Source organism: Onychomys torridus, chromosome 6 (assembly GCF_903995425.1).
Source record: "Onychomys torridus chromosome 6, mOncTor1.1, whole genome shotgun sequence".
NCBI lineage: Eukaryota > Metazoa > Chordata > Mammalia > Rodentia > Cricetidae > Onychomys > Onychomys torridus.
Window position 1 is genome coordinate 37,117,539 of NC_050448.1, and position 22,085 is coordinate 37,139,623.

The 22,085-nt window shown below is 43.4% G+C and overlaps 1 long non-coding RNA gene across 1 annotated transcript; it reads left to right on the forward strand.

Moving 5' to 3' along the window:
- Positions 1-2,676: 2,676 nt before the first annotated feature.
- Positions 2,677-5,050, forward strand: LOC118585799. The gene is made up of 2 exons (XR_004945228.1): positions 2,677-3,489; positions 3,862-5,050. It is a non-coding gene; the product is annotated as an uncharacterized LOC118585799 (long non-coding RNA).
- The last annotated feature ends 17,035 nt before the right edge of the window (positions 5,051-22,085 follow it).

Sequence of the window (22,085 nt, forward strand, 5' to 3'; positions counted from 1 at the left end):
AAAGAAGCATCTGGAACCAGCCTTGGCAAGAAGCTGTCACCATCTTGTACCTGAGCACCTGTCACTGCTTCTGGGAAGAGACAGGGTCATGAAAGTGGGGTCACAGGACAGAAGCTGGCATCTGAGGAGGATTCTTGGAAGCCCATTAGCTCGTCCTGGGGAATGGGCAGGTGCGGGGATTCCAGGAAGGCCATGTCCAGAGTCCTGTGAGGAGGATCGCAGCATGGGAGCCTGGACTTCAGAGAAGAGCTGAGCACACAGAGGTCTGTACATTTGATGTGAGATGGAGGTGCAGGGACAAAAGAATTTCATGTCTCCCAACTAATATCCTCAGTCAGTCCTGATATTTGCCAACAAAACTCAAGCAGTTTTCATAAACCGTAAAATGCCCAGAGCTCGGGCAGGAATGGAAAATTTGGGCAGATGGTAATAACAAGATGTGGGAATGATGTGGAAGAGTGGGTGGGCCCATCAAAGGGCTTCTGGCGGGAAGCATTTCCCAACCCTGAGTTCTGGCTCCTGGAGGCCAGCCATGAAGTCAGCAATGACTTGCTCGGCTAGCTCTTCAGGCTAACAGAAGTTTCCAGAGCTGTTCATTGCTGTGTTCTCACTGCTGTTCAGGGGTCAGGAGACCCTGCTTATTTGGGGTTAACCAGGTAGGGTTCCTTTGTACCTGCTCCCACTGAGGGTACCATGTAGCTGGCCATTCCAGGCTGACAGACAGCTTCCACACCTGTGGTCCTCAATTGGGAGAACACAGAGTGCTTATTAAAACAGAATTCCCAGGGAGGAAATGCTGGGAGTAAGTCTGGGAAATGTGCATAGCCTCCTTTGTGGCTCTTCTTTCTGGTTCCTGTCTTTCAGTAAAACAGATCTGGGGGGGGGGGGGGCGACAATAAAGAGAGGCATTGCCCTCCAAACAGACCTCAGCTACTCTTTTTTTTTTTTTTTTTAAATAATTTTTGTTGTTGTTGTTGTTTTTCGAGACAGGGTTTCTCTGTAGCTTTGGAGGCTGTCCTGGAACTTGCTTTGTAGCCCAGGCTGGCCCCAAACTCACAAAGATCTACCTGCCTCTGCCTCCCAAGTGCTGGGATTATAGGCGTGTGCCACCACTGCCCGGCTCAGCTACTCTTGAATACTAACTCATCCCATGCTGTTGGTTTCTGATTGGCTTTTAGCAACAACAGAACTCTTTTCAAAGATAATCAGCCACAGACAATACATTTTAGTGTTTTATTTTATTTTATTTTTTTAATTCTTTGAGAAACTCATGCATGTGTACAGCAAAATACAATCAAATCTACCCTTGTTTCCCATCTCCTGCTCTCCTCAGGTACTACCAATATGGCCTCTGCCAACTCCATGTCTTTTTGTTATTGTTGTTAATAACCCATTAAGTCTTACCTGTGATGCCTGTAGGTGCCTAGAAACGGAGCCATCCATGGGAGACACACCAGTGGCTATGCCCAAAAAAGAATGATTCTCCCTCCCTCTGGAAGCTATCAACTGCCAACAGCTCCTCAGTAAGGAGGAGGCCTCAAGAGTTTCTCCCTGCTCTAAGCTGGAATTCGAGCTGGCTTGATCTTATGCAGGTCTCATGCAGGTAACCCCAGCCACCATGAGTTCATGAGAGCAACACCATGTCATGTCTAGTCGTGTATTTCCTAACACGCCTCCTCAGGTTCTTACACTCTTTTCACTTCTTCCATAATGTTCTCTAATCCTTGGCAGGGGTGGGAAGTTATAAAGATGCCATTCCATCAGCCTGTTTAGGACTGAGTACTCATGCTCAGTTATTCTCAGCACTTTGACTGAGTCTCTGCACTAACCCCTGCCTACTGCAAAAGCAATCTTCTCTGACTAAAGCTGAGAGCAGCCCAAGTCTATAGGTATAAGCATCTATATTTAGAAATCAAATTGACATAAGAATGCTGCAAAAATAATAATAGGCTCTACCCTAGGGCTTATAACCTCCCCAGCCATGGGCTTTTGATGAGGTTTACAGTACTAGTCATGAAATTCTCTCCTATGGAGCAGGCCTCAACAAATTCAACAAGAAAGGAGTTTCTCATCCCATAACAGTCACACCAGTACTGCAGCAGTAGGCACATCTTCCCTGGCAGATCAGTATGGATTGTGCATGGTCCAGTGCTGGGTAAGACCACTGATTTTTTTTTTCTCCTAAACAGCCTGCTTAGCACTTTCTAATACCATGAAAGCTAGCCAGAGTGGAGTGAGCTTCCCAGTCCACTTGAGATTGCTTGACACTATGCTCTGCAGCCAAAGTGTTGGCACAGAATCTTAACGTGTAACTCAGCAATATACAAGCAGCCATTGCCTAAACACTGCCACATACCCTTCCCTACTTGTCCCACCAGACTCATGCAGTCCAACTTTCTTTGTACTGCCAGCTCCCAAATAATGACGCAGAGACTTCTTATTAATTATGAAAGCTTGGCCTTAGCTTAGGCTCTCATCACTTAAATTAATCCATTTATATTAATCTACTTTCTGCCATGTGGCTCATTACCTGTCCTCCATACTATACATCTGGCTCCCTCTGTGTCTCACTGGCTGGTGAAATCCTGCATGCCTTAGATTCTTCCACTCTCTCTCCAGAAGCCCACTTGTTTTCTCCTGCCAAGCTATTGGCCATTCAACTCTTTAATAAACCAATCAGAAGGTGCCTTAGGCAGAGAGACATCTTCACAGTGTACAGAAAGATTATCTCACAACAGGATCATCCTGCCTGTGAGATTTAAGGGAATATAATTTACACACAGTAAAACTCACCCATTTTAGGTGCATGCTTCAAAGAGTTTCGACAGTCTTACCATAATACTAGAATCAAAATCCAAAAGGGCTGTTACCCCTAAATTCCTTACGTCCTTTTTATAGTCAATCAGCTTTTCACACTCTCAACCCTGCAAACACTGAAGTCCTATCCACTATGTACCATCTTCCAGAATGTCATATAAATAGAATTGTGCAGCATACAGCCTGTTGTATGTGGCTTCTTTTACACTCATACACTTTTCTGAGTATATCACAAACATGTTCCTTTTTTTTTTTCCTGTGTAGAAGTTCTTCAGTGTTTTTCAAATTTGTCTTTTGCTTTCAATTTCTTTTCTGCATAAACCTTAAAGTTCTCCATTCACTTAATTTATTTCCCCATGAAAACACTGAGGATGATCCCCTGGTAAAGCCATTGGAGAAGGAAACTCTAACTACAGTGGGGTGTCAGGCTTGAGAAGCACCATCATCTTCATCTGACTGCATCAGAGCTGGTTCCCACACCCCAAATGCTGTGCTTATCTCGTGACCCCAAACACTGGGATTTTCTAATCAGAGGAAGAGAGTCATGCTTGCTTTTTCATTGTTATTTTTTTTAAACCCAAAGAAGAAATTGATTTCCAAGCTGGGAAAAGAATGCAGATGTTCCTTTCCTTAGAATGGTCTGATATCCCCAAAACCCATCAGAAATTGAAGGTAAGTGGAAAGTGCATTCAGCACGCCTAGATTATTCAATGTCATAGTGTAGCTATGATGCAGAACACGAAGCACATAGTTGTTTGCTTTGTGATACTTGGCTGACTGGGAACTGAGATACATCACCACTACCTAGCATGGTAAGTACCACATATAGCTAGCCTGGGAAAGACTAGACTTCGGTGAAAAGTATATTGAAATATGGTTTCATCAGACACCTAATGCTTTCATACCATTGGTGGGGGGAGTCCAACATCCTAAATTTTGAGCTTTCTGTACAAGGGAACCCTGCTGTGTAAAAGGAAAGGAGGAAGGGACGGCTCCGGGGCTCTTGGCAGTTGTCAGCTCATCTCGAGTCCCTCCTCTTTGCAGACCCATGTGGCACACTGCATCTGCACTGCTGCAGTAGACGGCAGCAAGGTCCTAAAGAAAGGAAGCGGGCTGCTGGTGATACAGGATGCGTTCCCCAGGTGGAAGAGAAGACACATCTGTGGTCCAAGTCTTGAAAGTTTATGGAAATGCTCTGGGTGGAAGAAAGCTAAGCGTCTCATATAGAGCAAGAGCTTTGTGAGATCCAGAGTCTGGGAGCAAGGTGGACCCTGCTGTGTGTTGTGTTTAGGGGACAGCTGTGTATGGACACTGAGGTGGAGTGGGAGGTGGAGACAGCTGGCCACAAGGTCATAGAGCTAGGGTTTGGAATCTAACTACTACCCATGTGCTTCGGGAGGAGGAGGATCACTGCAGTCTGAAAGATTCCTCCGGCATTTGAAACGGGACAACCTCTTGAAGACTTGAGACAGTCCTGTGAGAGATGCTGCACCAGATACAGAAAGGATGGAAAGGGGAATCCACTCCAGAGGTGTGTAGGATGGCAGGCTGACATGCACAAGAAAGGTGAAGGAAAGGAGGGTACCATTGACTTTATCTGGCTACTCCCAAAACATTACAGTGCAGGTGTCATGCTGTCCATTTTAGAGGTGACAAAGCAGCTCTGCGGAGCTGGTCAGAAAGAAATCTCATCAGAGCACCGAGGAACCACCCAGGAACTGCTCATGCCTGTGAGACCTCGTGAAATACATCTTAGTGAGTTATTGAAAACTATTTAAAAGACAACACCAAACTGCTCCCTGGAAAGAGTATCCTGATCCTCAGAGAAGGCTGGGCAATACACTCTAGGGACAGAGCAGTACTTAGAAAGTCTCATTCTCCATACTCCTCCTCTTTGTCCTTCTTCCTATCTCGTGGAGGAGCTATTTGTCTGCATTGTGAGCATTTAGGTGCAGTCTGCTGCTGGCTGCCTTTTGTGGCATAGGCATGGCCCCCACCCTCATTTTTATTATATCTGGGCCTTACCACCCCACCTCCTCTTCCTCAAGGCTTCAGAGATGAAAGGAGGCAGAGAGGAATTTATCCTGTTACTCATAATGTTGTGGTTGTAATTTAGAGACGTCGTAACTCATGTATAGAAAGGCGACCATAATATTATGGAAAAGGCAGTCTTTCTGATTCCAAAGGAAGAAGCACAGAGCTACATTTCTTTTTTTAAATTTATTCATTTTTATTTTATGTGCATTGATGTTTTGCCTGCATGTATGTCTGTGTGAGGGTATCAGATCTTGGAGTTATAGACAGTTGTGAGCTGCCATGGGCGCTGAGACTTGAACCCAGGTCCTCTGGAAGAGCAGTTGGTATTCTTAACTGCTGAGCCATCTCTCCAGTCCCGAGCCCCATTTCTTATAGCTGTAAATGACTTCAACCTCCACGGGCAATTGCTGGCATAACTAGGCAATGACACCTAAGGGTTGAAAGCTACCCACAAGGAACCTCTCCTTTCTTCCTGTTTCCTCATCTTCATGTTCATCCAGATAGTTTCAGATGCTGGAAGATATCAGGACTCCACAACTAACTCATCCATTTAACGCCAAGTTTGGGAGATATGCTGGAAAAGTCTTAGAGCTAGACAAAACCTGCAGAAACCAGAGCCTGAGCAAGTTAGAACGGGTCTGTTAGATTAGTCCTATGCTGATCACTAATGGTGAGTTCTCTAAAAGTCACACTGTGGATCTCTCTAGTATTCCAAGGTAGGGAGGAAACCCCAATAATTTCCCCATCTTTATTCTGCTGGTCCCAAGGCCTACTAAAAGTTTGTATTTAGGTTATTTGTAAGGGGGGGGGTTACATACTCTAGCACACATGTCGAGGGCAGGGGACAATTTGAAGGGGTTAGTTCTCTCCTCCCATCAGGTGTGTGCAGGGATTAAATTTAGGTTTTCAGGTTTGGTGGCAAGCACCTTTCCAAGCTGAGCTGTCACCCTGGCTTCCCAAGTCTACCTATGGTTAAGACTCACTGCCCTAATTGTGCCACAGAGGGTTTGTGGGAGCTGTAATGAGCCCCCTAGATCTGGCTCCCAGCCTACCACATGCTGTGCTGTTCACTGTATTTTTGCATGTACCTATGAACACTTACATATCAGGACATTCTAGGTACTTCACACTCACTGAGTGTCTCATTTAACCCTTGCTATTACCCCATAAGTTAGATATTGTCATTGCCACTTTATAGCTGAGGAAACTGAGCCACAACTAATAAAGAGAAGTAAAGTTTGAACCCAGGCCACAGGAACTCATCAAGCTACAAATGCTGCCAACACAAATTAATTTTTTTTCTCGAGACAGAGTTTCTCTATGAAGCCCTGCCTGGTCTGGTTCTCTTGCTATAGACCAGGCTGGCCTCAAACTCAAAGATCTGCCTGCCTCTGCCTCCCAAAGGCTGGGATTCATGCCCAACTGTACATTAATTTTTATGTATTTTTATTTTGTTTTATTCTTCTTTCATACATTACATCCTGCTTGCTGTTTCCCCTCCCTCCACTCCTCCCGGTGCCTCCCCCTCCTCCCCTTCCCCAGATCCACTCCTTGCTGTGGCTATCGCTCTGTATGTTGTGAATGTGTTGCTCTGATTGGTTAATAAATAAAATGCTGATGGGCCAGTAGCCAGCAGGAAGTATAGGCACGACAAGCAGAGAGAAGAATTCTGGGAAGAGGTTGACAGAGAGGAGTCACCAGCCAGACACAGAGGAAGCAAGATGTAAAGATACCGGTAAGCCACAAGCCATGTGGCAAAGTATAGATTTATAAAAATGGGTTAACTTAAGATGTAAGATCTAGCTAGCAAGAACACTGAGCCAATAGACCATACAGTTCATAATTAATATAAACCTCTGTGTGTTCATTTGGGTCTGAGCGGCTGCGGGACTGTGAGGATGTGGGAGCCAGGTGGGCACAGGAAACCAATCAGCTACAACTCCTGTGTTTTCCTTCAAAAGAAAAAAAAAAGAAAGAAAAGAAAAGAGCAGGGCTGCCAGGATATCAACTGAACATGGCATAACAAGTTATAATAAGACTAGACACAAACCCTCAAGTCAAGGCTGGATGAGGCAATCCAGTAGGAGGAAAAGGGTCCCAAGTGCAGGTAAGAGAGTCAGAGACAGCTCCTCTCATTCCCACTGTTAGGAGTCCCACAAGAACACCAAGTTATACAACCATAACATATATGGAGAGGGCCTAGCACAGACACATGCAGGCTCCATGATTATTGTTTCAGTCTTTGTGAGCCCCTATGAGCCCTGCTAAGTTGAGTCTATGGGCCATGTTCTCCTAGTGTCCTCGACCCCTCTGGCTCCTACAATCCTTCCTCCTTCTCTTCTTTGGGTTCCCTTGGCTCTGACTAGTATTTGGCTGTAGGTTTCTGCATCTGCTCCCATCAGTTGCCAATGATGCCTCTCTGCTGATAGTTGGAGTAGGCACAGATCTAAGAGTACAGCAGAATATCATTAGGAACAATTTCATTGATTTTTTATTATTACTTATTTATTTTTTTTATTTTAAATCATCTTGAGTGAGGTAACCCAGACCCAGAAAGACAAACATGGTATGTACTCACTCATAAGTGGACATTATCTGTTAAGTGAATTAATTTTTAAAGTAAGATATGTGCCATTTTTATTTTAGAAAAGGGACAGAATTCTTCTACTGCTATTGAGTATATAAGTCCTCAAACCAAAACCAAACATTTCTGGAACATCATTTGCTTCCTGGAGATGCTAATTTCTTATGCCTGTGGCTTCAGACTTGAAGCTCAATCTCTGGGATTAGATGCCCTGGATTTAAATTCAGTTCTACCCCCTTTTCCAGTCTGACTTTCATCAAGGAGCTTAATCTACTAGTGTCTCCTTTCCTTCGTGTTAGAATGAGGATTCCAAGTGTGCTCCTTATCAGATTGTATTATTGGTTTATAAAAATATCAATAGACATGAAATGCTTAATGCCAAGACATGGCACACAATATATGGTTGGCTGTTATGCCAGTGTTCCCCAATGAGCCTTGGATCCCATGGCTTAATGTTAGGGACCAAGATGTCAGGAACCAAACATGAACCATGGAAAAATACTAGCTAGGCCAGAGAACAAGTTATAAGACCACTGCCCTTCCCCAGAGCAGTAACACCTGTTTACTAACTGGAGGCTCCCAAAAGAGCATTCCATGGTCAGGTAGCCTAGCAACAGAATAAATGGCCCCTGACCAGTGACCTTAGCTGACATCTTGCAGTTGCATGATCTGCACATCTCCCATGTTCTGCACCTTTTCCATGTCCCTTCCCCTTCTCTCCTTCCTGCCCCTCCCCTCCTATGCTATATAAGCCTTGCAGAGGAAAATAAAATTTGCAGCTTGATCAGAATCCTGTCTTGCTGTTGTCTTTCTTGTCCCCTGTTTCTTTCATTCACTCCCACAGGTGGGTCGTTCCCCCCTCCACCCCCGTTGAAACGCCGCTGGCAGGGGCAGCTTAAGCCCTTCTGGGGTCCTCTGGCTGTTAAGGATACTAACAAGGTTTTAGTCAGGTCTCAGCAATAAGAGTTTGTCTTCCTTTGGAACTTATTCTTGGAGTCCTGAGTCACCACATAAAACTGGCTGGGATGTCCTGTTGGAAAAGAATACATGGGCTGAATGGATCAACCCATAAAACCCCAAGAGATAAGAAAATACTGTCTTCTGCAACTACCTTTTGTGGTGGCTTGTTATATTGCTCTCAAAAAAGAGCGGCTGTGTTTTAGGTTGTCATTATCCACTATCTTAATTTCTTCTAAGAAAGTTATTATCAATTTCAATAAGTTTAAAAAAGTTAAAATAAAAGACATGGGAAACTGTTTCCTAAAATTTATTCACCCCAAACATAGTGCTAAGTTACCATGATGTGCTGAGCAACAATAGATTATTTCCTGGTATTTTTTATAAAATGGTATCTCCTATCCTAAAGAAATAAATTCTAAACTCTTACATCTAAAAGGCAGAAAAGATTTAAATTTCACCTCATGCTTAGTGAGTGATCACAATATTTATTCTTGGTTTTTTTTTGTTTTGTGTGTGTGTGTTTGTGTTTGTGTGTGTGTGTGTGTGTGTGTGTGTGTGTGTGGTTTAGCCCCTTAGAAAACTTATCATGAAGTATCACCGTCCAGGTTCTATATCTCACATAGTTTTTTAAGAGGAGGTTGAAAACCTCAGCATTACACAAAACCACAGATTTCCAAAGATGAAAGGGCCTTTGAAAGTGACCCAGCACACATTACTCTAGGTGAGCATTTCCTCTCAGTATCCCTGATAGCAGGGACCGCTCCTGTTTTATCCTCAGGCTCTGTAGCAGACACCAGGCTGTTTCCAGAGGAAGTTCCCCTTGTGAGGCTACTACTCTATGGCCTGCTGAAACTTAGAGTCCTGCTTGTGGCCAGGAAGGAGACTTGCTTGACTTGCTTTCTACACACCTACACAGGCTGTGTGTGAGTTAAAAACCCAGTTGTGAGGTAAAAGAAGGAAGTTTGTCTCCTGCTTCTGCTCTTGACCCACACCTCAAGGAGCCATCCGCTTTGTTAGAGGTCCAATGAGTCTTAGTCTTGCATATTTATTCCTCTAGGTTTTCCTCCTACGTGAAACCCTCCCCCTCGTGTGTGTGTGTGTGTGTGTGTGTGTGTGTGTGTGTGTGTGTGAACATACAAAAGCCTACCAATCACCCAATTATAGAAACAGTGGTCTCAGCCCTGTTGTTAACCCAAGATTGACATTTGAGGACAGGAAAGTGGAGGCTACTCTAACTACCTACATTTATCTCTTATAGTCATTTTAACCTTTGAATGGGGGCAGGAGTTCTGGAGGAGACCAGGAAAATGATTTGGTTTGAAGACAAATATTCACAAAGAACCTCAAACTTAGACATATAACCAAACATGGCTATAAATACAGTTTTAGAAGCAGATGCTTCTCATCAGCTCTAAACTCATGTCCCATGATTATACCATTCTACCTCTAAAATACTTTCAATTAATTTTAAAACACCACAAAATTGAGCTAATGAATTCCACAGCTACATACCATTGTACTTTGTAATTAAAGCTTATCACGCATTAAATAAAAATGTTAAAAACAGTACAATTTTGTGACCCCGTTTTGACAGTTCTTTATAATATTAATAACTAAGCATTTATAGAGGGCTTATGTTAGGGTCTTAGAAAATTCCACAACAATTTAAGTAGAAATTAATGTCATTCTGTTTTATAACTGAGCAAATCATGACCCGGGCCTATGGAAACAAATGTCCTCAAGGCCATTGGTGAATACCATGGGCTTGGGGGCTGGCTCCAAGTGGTCTGATTCCAACATTGATGTGTCCAACTTCATATCTGCTCCTCAGTTTTGAGGGTCTCATTGTGTGTGTGTGTGTGTGTGTGTGTGTGTGTGTGGTCTTAGAAGTGCTGGGCTAGCAGAGGACAACTGTGGGAAGGTGGGGATGGAAACAGGAAGGGAGGGACACCGTGGAGCTGTGCTGAAGTAGAAGTGAGGGAGACTGCCCTTTCGGGAACCTTCTTGGCAAGGGCTTGCCTTCCCAGCTGTTTTCCTACACTGGGGCTTCCTTGTGTTCCTGTTGCTTCTACTTTAGCCCTGTCTCCTCAGTGGCGCCTCCATCCCTCCTCTCACCCCCTGTGTGTCTGGAGTCTGGAGTCTCACCTCTTCTCTTTGCGCTAACCTGTGCCTCACCTTCACCCGAAGCCTCTAGATGTGGGTTTCTGAGCCAATCTATGACATTGCCCTGGCTAGTCATGGGGAACCCACGGCCCAGAATTTCTGCTCCTGGGTAAGATGGATCAGTGCCTGCAGGTCTGAGATTTGGGTTGCTGGGAGCGTGGGAGCTACAGCGGACCCAGGAGTGAGAGGATCCAGGGAGGGGAGGTGGAGCACAGACAGTGCAGTTTGCTCCATGAAAGACTTGTAACAAGTGGAGTGTGGGAGAGATGTGTCTTTCCCAACCCTCAGTGTCATGGAAACCTGCTGACTCTGCAGTTCATCTTGTGTGCAGCGACATGGAGACAATTTTATTCACCAGAGTGCCAGCCAGACTGGGCCACACAGATAGGTCTGGTCACAGCTATTTGCATCAGGCTCCACAGACGCACAGAGCATGTGAACTTCCCAAAATGTATTGGGCCTGCCTGGAAAAAAAAAAAGTTCTCAACAACAGAAAATTAAAGTATGAAATAAAAATAAATGTCAACTAAATGCCTGCAAACCATAACAGCATATCATCTGGCTAGCCACAAGTCAACTCATGTAAATGTGATTTAGTGTGGAATTATTTCCAATGCTTGCCATGTGGGGCAGGAGGTGGGATTACATGTGTGGGCAGATTTGCATAGGGTGGAGGTCATAAGTGGACAGCACACACCTTTAATAGGGGTACAGTGAGGCAAAAGGGCCTGTACTAAAGATAACCACATGTCCCCCCAAAGTGAGTCCTTCCCTATTAAATAAAATCGCACAAATTGCAGTCTTGGTTCAAGTGAATGTCTTGCAGAAGCCAGCCAGGGAAGTGGGTGGGAGGTTAGCACTGAGGCTTGCTTCTCTGCCAGCATCTCTAAAATTGAACCCAGCTCCATTTGCCTCCAGCTATACGTCCAGTATCACATAGCTGAAGGGGCCACCCTGTCCTCTGGGCAACAACAGCCCCCTGGCTGGTCTTCTGTTTGCGACCAAACAATCACAATCATCTCTCCAACAGAACTGGTGGCTATGCAGACTCAGGTGGCTATGCAAACTCAGGTGGCTATGCAAACTCAGCAATACCCTGCCCCGGTCCGCTAAATTTCCACCTCCTCTGCTTTATCAATCCCTCCATATCACTCACTGCAGATTTCCAGGATCCCCAGGCTTCTCTCCAGGGTGCAACTAATCCCCGCCTCTCACACCTGCCTTTATTTCCTTAAATGTGCAGGTCAGCCAGGAACCAGAGCATTGACCTAGATGTTTCTCTCTACACCGAATTCCTCCCCAGGATCCACAGGCCCTGGCCAGGGCCATCTTTCAGAGAGGATTCCACCCACCAGGGCAGAGGAATTTGCAACACCTAGGGACCTCATTGGCCCTGTTTCATTTTCTCCATCCAACTTTTTTTTTTTCCTTCTGAAAATATCTTTTCACACTCTGAGTTTGTTTTGTTGTTTTGTTTTTTTTAACCTCTCTGTGTTTTGTTCGCCTGCCTCCCACCAGCCAGCATGTCAGTTCTACCAGAACAGGAATTTACCTGTGGTTTAAACAACATTGTTATTGTTTGTAACGATGCCTGGGATTTGGTTGGTGTCAGTAGCTAGGGGTTGAAATAATAGCTAAAATAATGAGCAAGACGTGCCCACCCAAGGGTAAAAATAATGGTAAAAAAAAAAAATGGGGTCCAGGGGTTGGAAGTAAACTAATTTTCACCTAATCTCAGAGTCTCCAAGAAACATCTGCTTTGTGTGTGTGTGTGTGTGTGTGTGTGTGTGTGTGTGTGTGTGTGTGTAATTAGACTGTACCTCACTGCAAAAGAATCCATTTCATGTTCAAAGATGTATCTGTATTGCTCTGCATTTACGAAGAGATATGTAAATGTATTACAATAAAAATTTTAAAGGGAACAGTGGGGAGGAAGTAAGCATTCAAAACTTCAGGAAAAAATGCAGGAAAGATTAATTATTACTGCCACTAAGTTTTGTCTTTCTGGGCAAATTTAACAGCAAATTTAACTTTGAACTTCTTAAGGGCCAGTGATAGCTGCTGGAATCATAAGAAAGAAAGAGGGGGAGGGGGAGGGAGAGGGAGGGAGGGAGGGAGGGAAGGAAGGAAGGAAGGACAAAACCTGTGCTTATTGCATTTTTATCTGTTACCTGTGAAACATAATTACATGTACTATTTACAGTATAACTGATTTTTGCTGATCATATATACTCAATGGGATTACACAGTTCCACAAGTTTTGAAGGAGCCCAACCTGAAGGAAGGACAGTCAAGGCCTCCAGGTAACACAGCTTCTAACATCACTTGGAAATTCACACCTGGCTCTCTTAATGATGCTGAGGTTCACTTTTTATGCTACTTTCTCAACCCTCTTGGGTGCAATCATTCACTGGGTTAACCCCCCCCCCCCCCCCCCCCCCCCCCCCCCCCACCCCCCGCCCCGTGTACACGCTTTCCAATGCTGGCCTTTTGGTGCCCTCTCTCTTTCTCCCTTTTTAAGATGCTCACACACATTGAAGGCAGTGTATAACCGGTGAATGCAATGGCTTTGGAATAATGGCTGAGTTGCTTAAAAGCAGTGTGCCTCACCTCCTTGAGTGGTAATGGGAATTAAATGTATTTGAAGAGCTTGGCACAGGGCAAACACTATGTGAACATTTGTGGCCATTATAATTAAGTACCATTCCCTTTTAAAATGCCCCCCGCCTTGCCATAGGTTTATTTATTGCCATTTTCTCCCGTCTCTGTCTGTGTCTGAGTGTGCCTGGAATTCCTTTCTGCTCTTCTGGTTTTTGTCTAGTCTTTGTTTGAGACAGGGTCTCACTGTGAGCCTGCCCAGGCTGGCTTGGAACTTGAATTCTCCTGACTCAGACTCCTGGGAGCTGGGATTATGGCACACAACCATGCTTTCAGCCATTCTTTTCTTGCAGAATACCTCATCATCCTTTACACCAATCTTAGGCATTTTCTCCCACAGAAAGCCTTTGTTTCGACTTGATGGGTGTGGATGTTTTGCTTCCATGTATGTATGTGCACCATGTGTGTGCCTGCAGCTCACCCAGGTCAGAAGAGGACATCTGATTTCTTGGTCCTGGAGTTAAAGATGGCTGAGAGCTGCCACGTGAGTGCTGGAAACCAAAAGTAGGTCTCTGCAAGAGCACTAAGCACCTTTAACTGCTAAGTTGTCTCTCAAGCCCTAGAAAAGTTTTTCTTAGTTGAATTACTTAAACTTTCCCTGGACACTCATGGTAACCTTTTTTGTTTGTTTGTTTGTTTTTTTAATTTTGTTTTGTTTTTGTTTTTTGTTTTTCGAGACAGGGTGTCTCTGTGTAGCTTTGCACCTTTCCTGGATCTCGCTCTGTAGACCAGGCTGGCCTCGAACTCACAAAGATCCGCCTGCCTCTGCCTCCCGAGTGCTGGGATTAAAGGCGTGCACCACCACCGCCCGGCTTCATGGTAACCTTTCGATGGCCTCTTTTTGTCTTGTTTTGCGGAGTCAGGGTCTTATCTTGTAGCCCAGGCTGGCCTCAAACTTGTAGCAATCCTAACTCAGCTCCCCAAGTGCTAGGACAACAGACACAAGCCTCCATGCCTGGCTCTTCCCACAGCACTCGGCGTGGGTGGCTCCAGCTTTGCTTGTCTTCTTGCTCTGTAGCGTTGTTCAGTTCAGGGGTTACTGATACAACTCCGATATTACAGGGAATGAGCAAACCACAGAACAGTAGCCTCCACAACATTATGTATCTCCTGATATCCACTTGCCTGGCCAAGACCGAACAGAACTGCTGATGTTTAGGATTTATTGCTTCAATAACTTCAGATTGAACTCATCACAACAGAAGATGATGTCCTATTTATTTTGCAGCAAACATTTCAGGTACGCAGTGTAAAGTGTTGGACCATTTCCTTTACTGGATTTGAGCCCCACTTTTGTGAGATTTAGGACAAATGGGTAAGTCTTCTGAAGATTCAGGGTTCCCATCTGAAAATGGACATTATGGTACTTGCCTCCTTTCTCTCTCACACTTTCCGTTATAACTAGGCCTGATGATGTACACACATGTGCTTTTGCATAGCACATTACCCAACCCTCTGCAAATGCAAGATTGTAGTGTTTGGAGTGAAATGGAGAGTAAGAAGCTGTCATGACTTTGGGGTTAACTGGAAATGTTATTACTTTTAAACCAAGATTCATTGGTCAAGCAATCTCTACACTGACACTTCAATCACACCATTTCATCCAGTGTAGAGAGATGTTCTCTGTGGAAACTCCTGCACATGCCCTGTCTTAAGAAAGCAATGTTGGTGAACCCCAGAGACAGGGCTTTCGGGTAGGGCAAGTTCAGTATTTCTAAGAAAGAGGGTGACTTCACAGTCATCTCAAAGGAAGGTGTGGGCAGGGGTGAATACTAGGGACAAAGGCCATCTTACTAATTCTGAACACAGGTCTATGTGATTATGACTATTTTTACACAGCAACTGAGCTAAGAAAACTTATGTATATGTCAACTAGCCAGTGAGAGGAGGCTCCATACCAGTCCTTTAGTGTTTCTTTGCTGCTTTCTGATTTTACTGTGGCCATAGCAAAAGGAAACCACGCACTTCCAACAGGAGTCAGAGTGTGTCCATGAATAACTAACAGACCGCACACAGTTTCCCAGCTAATGCTCAAAGCCAAGCGTGGGTTGGTTTTGTGGATAAAGTGCCAGTGTGCCTTTTCCCCTCCAGCGGGAGCTCTCTGAAGGGAACATTAGCTGAGATGAATAACAGTCCCTCCAGAGAAACCGGTGTGAAGCATGCATTTCATCCCACTGAGTGGAACACCATACCTGTTACCAAGTGATGACGGGCCTCCCGCCATTAAATGACATACATACATACATACATATTTGTCAATTGTCTCCTTCCAATTCTTAGGTGCTAGAGAAATAAACCACTTTCTACTATTTTTTAGAGCCAAGGATATCCTATAAGGTTTTTTTTTTTTTTGTCTTTTTTTTTATTTTACTAATTTCAAATTAAAACTTTATTTTTCTTAAATCTCTTCCTTTTTTACATTACATCGTCCTTTAATTCCTTATATACATCATAATAAATGATAATATTCTTTCCAATATAAACTTTTTTCTATGCAGACAATATTTTAATCAACAGATCTTTAAAAATACTACCCTCTACCTCACAGACAAGGACAGTAATAGTTAACTTTTTCTAACATCATAGATGAGGAAACTGGAATTTAGAGCAGTTAACTTTCCTAACATGGCATAACACAGTTCAAATCTAGATCTGTATTTTCTAATCACTTTTCCATGTAAAAAGCCATAAAAGCACTATTCATTAAGTCTTACCTACCACCCAATGGAATCATAACTTTTGTTAGTGGCTCTCAATACTTATTGTCAAAACCTTTATTTTTTTATTTTCATATTCTATTTTATGTGTGCATGCATTTATGCACATGTGTGTGGACATGTTAAGGGAGCAGATAACAACAACCTGGTGTTGTTAACAGACATTACCTTATCTTGACATAGGGCTTCTCACAGCCTGGAGATTGATAATCAGGCTAGACTCACTGGCCAGCAAACCCTAGAGATCAGTTTCTGCCCCCACTGGGACTCCAAGCTTCTTCCTATGTGGGTTCTGGGCATTGGGATCAGATCCCTGTGTTTGCAAGCAAACATTTTACCTACTGATTTATCTTCTCAGGCCCCAAGACATTTTACTATTATTTTGAAGCAAACCAGAGATTATAGGGACAAACATCCCGTTTTCAGTGTTGTTTAAAGTTTGCGTTTGCTCTAAATCTTTGATAGTATCTGCTGGCCCCTTGTTTAATCCTGTAAATTTCAGTCTGTCATTCTGACTCCACTGGACCACTCTCACCACTGAGCAGAAGCTCAAGTTGAAACTGTAGTTTGATTGCAGTAGCCCACATCCTCACCCCTAGCTACAGTGAACTTGGAGCCTATGGACACAGACCCAAATTCTTCATCTCAAATCCTTCAATAACATGGCTTCATCTTGCTCACACTTCTGTCCCACAAGTCATCAACATTCATTTTTATTTTTATTTGGAGTGACTCTTCACTGTCTTCAGGCACACGTTAGTTCTTTCCTCTGGTCTACACTATTGGTTGTACAATATCTACTCCAGGGAATATCCACCCCCAACAGTGAAAGACCTTCAAACCCACTTCTTCCTGAAAGCCACCTCACCCTCCTTTCTCCAGCCTTTTTCCAGTGCCTTAGTTATGAGCAGATAGTTGAGGCATCAACTATTTTGCTAAAAATGTCAAGTTTAGGGCCATATGTTGTCAGCTCCCTAGGCAGAGATCTTAGGTTATGTGTTCTCTAGATTGATCAAAATAATTAGCATAATTCTGAGAAACAGCCGGAGCTCAGTGTGTATTCATAAGGTAGTAAAAGTTGAAGAGAATTGAACTTGGATTTAAAGATCCTAGGTTTCTAATTTATTAAATTTATACTTTATTTAAATAATCTAAAGAATCTGAATGTAGAGCAGTAAGTGCATAAAACATTCCTGTACATTACTACGATGCAGCCATTTAGGTGTTCTTAAAAACACGCTAGCAAATCCTTTGAAATAGATTGCTAAGATTAAATTGTTTTTTTAAAAACATGAACATGAAAGTATGTACATATTAATCTCAATTTGAAGACAGCTCTAATCTTAGCAGGCTGTTAAAAAAGTATTAACCACAAAGGAACAGACTGATACGTTAGATTTTTTAAATATTCCATTTTCCAAAATATATCTTTAACAGAGCATTAGTAAGCTGGATAGAAGACTCATTGCTATGCTTTGAATATGGACTGTCCCCCTGCAGCTCATACTGAACATGTGTCTCTCCTTGCCAATGTTTTGAGGAGTTTTGGAGATATTAGAAGGTAGGAAGTTGGTGACAGTTGGTCACTGTGGGGGAGGGGGTTAGGAGCCACATCTTGTCCTTACTTGTTTCTGTCCACCATTTCTCTGCTTCCTGTCCACCATGATGTGAATGATTCTGCTCCAGCTGCCCTCCCTGCTATGATGAACTCACACCCCTGCAACCAAATCCAAGGAAAAAGGAAATGTTATTTATAACATGGGAAAACGGCTTGAACAGATAAAATAATACATAAATGAGCAATAAGAAAACCAAAAAGGTACCTAGCACCTTAGTCATCAGAAAAATGCAAATGAACACCATAATGGTATACCAGTCCACACTCACCGAAAGGCCAAGATAAAATAAACCAGCAAAATTAAAGCCCCTAACTCAGTAATGAAACAAACAAACTAACAATGTCAGATGCTGGCAGGCCATGGCACAGGGCTCTGCGACTTCCCGTCATGGTTCACAGAGGGAGCCTCCCTCCCTTCTTCCACTGAAGGGTTCTTAGGTTTCAGTTCACATCCTGTTTCACTGGCATCAATGTCTTTGATGCTTTTCTAAGAAAGAGTGGGGAAAGCCTACCTCCCTGAGGATTTTGAATTGGGTGGCATTTCTCCTCTGTTTTCTAGTACTGCGTGCTGCCTCTGAGGAAGTGGAGGCTCTTGTCATTCCTGTTCTGCACATGTGAACTTGAAAGACAAGGTCACACAGCAGGATTTCCTCCTGTGTGTTGCTCTAGAATTTTGAAATGATCTGCCTAGAGGTTCCTTTGTCTCTCTCCCTGACTCTCTGTGTTTCTCTCTATCTGTCTGTCTCTCTCTCTTTTTCTCTCTTCCCCTCCACCCACCCACCCACTTCACTCTAATGAACGTCTCATGCCCAGTAGTTCTGGAAATTTTCTGTGGAATTCTCTTCACATCCTAATCCCTCATTCTTTGTTTCCCCTTCCTGGGTTCCCATTGGACTTTGGGTTATTTGTTATCTTTTTCTCTTTTAATTTTAATTTCTGATTTCTTCACCGCTACTTGTAGAGGATTTCCTTTGACTCCATTATTACACCCTTGACCATTTTCAGTAATAAAAGTGTCTGAAATTTTAGATTTGACCATTACATTTAATTTTCATGAGCATATTTCCCATTGTTTGGTTTTTGTCATTTTCCCCATTTGATTTATTTAACAAATGCAATAGCCTTTCTTTTTGTCCCCAGAGGCTATGAATTCTGGTAGTGTCAATGTTTTCCTCTGCTCTTTTTATTATCATCCATTCATCTACATTCCTTTTGCATATTTCTTTGTGGGTCACTTGCTTTCACATTGGAAGATTTTTATTTTTAATGTTGACATTCCTTGAATTCGTGTTCACATTTTAGTGAGAAGAATTAAAGTATGTGCATAGAATATCATCTGGTGGACTTCTTCCTAGAAGAAAAATGGCAAATTTTATTTTTAAAAATATTCAGAAATGATTTCCAAGGGAAAAACAGTCCATTTGATCCCAAATAATCTTTCTTTCTTTCTTTCTTTCTTTCTTTCTTTCTTCCTTCCTTCCTTCCTTCCTTCCTTCCTTCCTTCCTTCCTTCCTTTCTTTCTTTTTCAACCAGCCTGCTCCCAAATCATGGCATGGAGACACTTAATATTAGTTATGAATGCTTGGTCTTAGCTTATGCTGGTTTCTGCTTAGCTTTTTGTTGTTGTTGTTGTTTAACTTAAACTATCTGTTTCTGCTCATCTGTTTTTCTTTGGTGACTGGCTGCTGCCTGGCTTCTGGCCCTGGGCATGTCTCTCTCTTTCCCCTCGTTCTTTCCTCTCTTCTTCTTCCTCTCATTCTTCTCTTCTGAGCCTAGTTTTCTCCTCCTATTTATTCTCTCTGCCCACCAGCCCTGCCTATCCTTTCTCTGCTTAGTTATTGGCCATTCAGCTCTTTATTAGACCAATCAGGTGCCTTAGGTAGGCAAAGTGAAACAACGTCATCTTTTCATAATTAAACAAATACAGCATAAAGAAATGTAACACACCTTTACGTAGTTAAATACTCCTCAAAAAATCATGAATAATTTGTTCATGGAAAGAACAGTGGGTGGATAAAGAAAGAAATTGTTAAGTTCTAGAGCCTAGTTTAATTGTGTCCTACAGAAAAGCTGAGAGATAGACCTTAGTCATGAAGCTTCATGGATCATAGCTGAGTAAGAACACAGTTGATTCTGAGTGGTCAACAGAGCTGCTTTCCAAGCCACTGTTGAGAAATTATTCTGACAGAATATTTAAAACTCATGGACCACTTAAAGTGTCTCCAGGACCACTTTAAGAAGCATAATCTAGAGATGAGTTTGTTATGTGGTATATAAACTTTCTTCTGGGCTCCTCTCCTTTGTTTTAACTATTGCACAGAAACACACAGTGAAAAGCACATGGCTGCTCCAGAGCTCTGTGCAATCCTGGGGTATTTTTTTCCCTTGTCACCTCTTGGTTTTTTTCTCATGAGTAATTAAAGCTGCAGTAAGTCTGTACCATGAAAATGATAAGACTATTCCTCAAGGTTGCTTTTCCTGTCTTGTTATCAGAAAGTCTTCAAAATATAAGATGTTCTGAAAGGTTTTTCAGGAAGTATTGAATTAATTGAGGCACTTAAGGGAAATGACACTTGTAGATGCCATTGAAGGTGCTGACTCGCTTTCATGTAGTGCATTTGCCATCAAGTCCTCTGTCATGGAGCCTCATTAAGTCTTCAGCTTTAGTTTGGTCTTCCTTTCCCTCCCTTTCCTATTTCCTCATCATTATTTATTGGGGACCCCAATTCTAAAGGCAGCTTTGGTCTTCCTTGCTTGCTAGATTGCTGTCTGATTGACTTGGGGAGGGGAGGAAGTGGAGTATCACCAATGGTGCTGGCCTGTCATCATGCAGGTGCTTAGAGAACAGATCACTGATTGACGAATCTCTCATTTGAAAGGAAACTACTCAGCTGCTTTTTTTTTTTAAGCTTGATTTTCTGCCCAATGAGGTAATGACTGAAAGTTGTTACTTGCCTAAGGGTGATTCCTTGATATTATATCAGAAAAGAGCTGAGGCTTGCAATTGAACTCCTAAGATATCATTTGAAGTATTAATAGAGAAAGCATAGCCGGAGCACACATTGTAAGAGCATGGGGAACATGGCACAGCCGAGGACAGAGCCATGGTGGTTAGCACAGCACGGTCCAGGCCTAGAGACGGGCTCCATTCCAGATCAGCTGAAACTGCATCTCTGGGATGTGGCTTGAGAACTGGCATACGTTAATATTACCAGGTGTTTCTGATGCATTGCAAGGGTTAAAGACAATTGATGCTGGGCAAGGGGCTTCCATAATGAGCAGGAAGAATGAAGTTTCCCCATTCCCAGCTTTGGGTCAGGTGCATTATGGGAGAGGATATCAAGACACAGGAGACACGGGTTTTTTCTATTCTGTCTGAGAGGTAGGGGAAGCCCAAGTGAAGGAACTGAGAGCTGCATAAGGCCATGTGTGCCAGGGCTGGGGCAAGGACACTGGGGAAAAGTCCTTTTGTTGGAGGGGAAAAAAGAGACTTTAAAGATACTGATTGTAGCCGGGCGTTGGTGGCGCACGCCTTTAATCCCAGCACTCAGGAGGCAGAGCCAGGTGGATCTCTGTGAGTTCGAGGCCAGCCTAGTCTCCGAAGTGAGTTCCAGGAAAGGCGCAAAATCTACACAGAGAAACCCTGTCTCGAACTCCCCCGCCCCCCCCCAAAAAAAAATACTGATTGAGCCTCCCAAAGAGTAGGAAATGGACATTTGGGCAAGTGAATGGAAAGCGAAGGGTTGGGGCCGGGGGATTTAGGGGACACTAGGCAGGTTGTGGTCCTGTGACTGGATTAGGGTTGGTGTACTCCACTCCCGTTACCACCCTTCAACAAGTGCTTTGCCTTCATTTGTTGCTGGCATGCTTCTGCAGCATCATGACAGATCGGGAAACTGACCAGCAGGGATTTAGGGAGCTTCTTCAGTGCCAGAGAACTGGGCTCAGTTGACCAGGAGGCCAGGTCCTGAGCAACCAAAGAGAAAGGAGCTGTTACCACAGCTGTGATAACAGGAAGGGGAGACTCTTGGGGGCCAGGGGGAGACACATCAGCAAACTGGCTTGTACTGCAAGGGCAGCTGAAGTTTTTTCAAGAGCCTAGGTGAGGATAGCAGGCTCAGAAGTCTTCAGACCTGGGCTAGAAGGTTTAAGGCTGTGCTCACAATGAGATTCCTGAGGTACACTTGTATGTAAGGCAGAGTCTTCTAACATGTCAACATGGTTTTCTGGATGATACAAATATTTTAACCTTAAACAGCATTCATGACCTTTCCTTTTATTGTGTAAGTCTTATCTAATGTCAAGAAACATGTATCTTGAGACTGCCTTACTCCATATATGACCCGAATCTGTAGAGAGACATTTTGGCACCTGAGGCAAACAGTGGGAAATCATTCATGATATGGCTCACAGATGGTCATTATTAACAGTGGATACCATCTGGCAGCTTCTCACTTTAAATCATTACTCTTGCTAAATAGATATTAAACTTTCAAAATCATTTGAGTTTCATGTCCTCCAGATCTCCATG